Here is a 2,691-nt window from a genome sequence, read left to right on the forward strand (position 1 = left end):
ATTTTCTCCAGCATACCAAAACCCATTAGAGCCCAAAGGGTTCATTTAAAGGGTTAGTTCACTTAAACATGAACATGCACTCATTTACTCATCCTGAAATGGTTTCAAACCTCTTTTTTTTTTTTGTTTTTTTTTTTGTGTTCTGTTTAACACAAATGAATAGATTTTGAAGAAAGCTGAAAACTAGTAACTATTGGCATCCATAGTAGAAAAAAAAAACCATGGAAATACTATGGAAGTCAATAGTTACAGGTTTCCAGCTTTCTTCAAAATATCTCATATATGTTCAACAAGAAAGCCAAACAGTTTTGGAATGAACGGCGAGTAAAGATGATAGAGTTTTCAGATTTGATTGGATTTCTTTAAAACCTAGAGAACTGCTTCGGAAATAAAAATGATAACTGTATATAGACAATAACAAAAACATTGGTCTTAGAGTTTTAAAATAATATACAACCTAAAATAAAAAATATATATATTTTATTTATGCACCACCTTGTTTCAAACCAGATTTTTTCTATGGGACTTAAATTGTATTTATTGTCCAAGTAAAGTCAATTTAATCAGCTGTCTTTATATATATATACAATGAAGCTCAAATTAAAAACAACAATGACATGTTCATTGTTTACACTTAATATGAGTCTGTCTCAAAAACACAAGCCACCTGCCAAGATGGCTTTTTTTTCCTTAGTTTTTTCTTCCATTTTTCACTGGTGAGAGACAAAATAAAAACAACCAGATAACAGTTGCAACTGGATAACTGAATACTTTGAGCATGATGTTGAAATGTGTGTTCGACGGGCACTTCACTACCCCATGAGGCCAGAGGAGAGAATTTGCTGTTATATTGACTGTGAAGCTGCTAGCCTAACTGATGCTGCTGCGACACATAATAATGACAAGAGTATTTGGCGTTCATTCAGGATGTATGTTTTTAAGCAGCTGTGAAGGAATATAAGCTCAAATGTTGTGCCACCTCAGGCACTGTGTCATTTTAGATACACCTCAAATGTGCCTTACTATTCTGAAAAGTGGGGACAGAACATTCGTATTGCCCCCTTGGTGGCTGGCTGCAGTAAAGATCATAACATTAAGCCTATTTATTTTATATGCATAATAATAATTATTTTTTATTTACAAAAATAGAAAAGTGCAGTGCTTAGTTTTTTCACATTAACATCAAAGGAACAAACAAAGTAATATAAAATGTAATAAATACATAGGATGGTTAATAATTCAATGAAACAGACACATTCTCTATGAATATACACACATGGGACCTGAGCAGAACTTTAATAATAATTAAATGAAACCATTTCAAATAAAAGAAAGTTTATTTTTTCTAATAAATCTGCTTTTAGTCTGTTAGTTAGTTAGTTAGTAATCAGTAAGAAAAACTTTATTGTCCTTGACAGGAAATTTGTCATGGGCATCACCATGTTGCTGCAGAAAAACAACCAATAAAAACACAAAATACAGGACAGGAGTTACAATAATTATAATACTAATTAAGGTAAACACTTAAGTAAACCCACTGAAACTGGTAATTTTTTTTTTTAATTTCAGTTCAACCTACATTTATGGGCTCTATATCTCCTACCAGAGAGAAGCAGTTCATAATGTGGAAACAAAAAAATGAGTTGGGTCATTCAGAATCGTTTCCACCTGATTGAGGACACAATTCCCATGAAAAACTTGAGGATTGAAAGATTCATCATGCCCAACAATTTTCCATCCTGTCTTTAGGAGATGCATCAACTTAGATTTACACTGTACAGATGTACGCGGTGATACCATCTAACAATGCTTTCAATAACAGCTTTATAAAACAGATTCATAAGCTTCTTGTAAACTCAAAAAAGACGTAACCTCCGTAAATAAATAAATAAATACAATCTCTGGTGTAAATGAGAGCAAACCCACTCCGTGTATTTTCCATGTAAAAGAACTGTCAATGTCAATGCCCATGTACTTATAGGTCTCGGACTGATGGTCATGTACAACCACTTGACGATGGTCACATACACTTTGGATCAAATATCTCTTCTGTTTTCTTAGATATTTTTTTATCATATCAATCAACAAACCGGACGATTTCTGACTGGTAGGTAACACTAATATCAATGTTTTTATACCACGTCGACATAAAAGGCAGACCCTGGCTCCAAGTGACGTTTCAGTACAAGATGACAGCTGCTATATGACACCCAAAGTTAGCTTCACTTTTCTACTGCAAAAAAGGAAGTGGAGAAAATGACCCATCAGTATTAGGCACAGCTGAAAAGTATAGCCAGAATTAAAACAAAAATGTTGCACAATGTAGGACTACAACAAAGTTTTTTGCACATAAATAAAAAGTTATTCTAAACCATCCCAAATTTCGCCCATATTTTGATCATGCCACGCGTTCCTATCGCCTGTCGGCATTTTATCATTCATATTTTCGGTTCACTTCGTTCTCTGCTCGTTTAGAATCAAACGTGCTCGAAAGAAACGGCTCTTGATTCAATTGAGTCTTTCAGAACGGTTTTATGAACGAATCGTTTGATGTCCCGCATGTGGAGCGAAGCTACCAATTCCCCCGAAGATCCGATTCAAAGGAACGATTCGCTTAGTGATCTACTAGATAGGCAGCTCGCTGTGTTTTTTAAACGCGGCCGGTGTTTGAGCATGTGCTGTTACTGCTGC

Source organism: Danio rerio, chromosome 17 (genome assembly GCF_052040795.2).
Source record: "Danio rerio strain M-AB ecotype USA chromosome 17, GRCz13ab, whole genome shotgun sequence".
In the NCBI taxonomy this organism is placed as follows: Eukaryota; Metazoa; Chordata; class Actinopteri; order Cypriniformes; family Danionidae; genus Danio; species Danio rerio.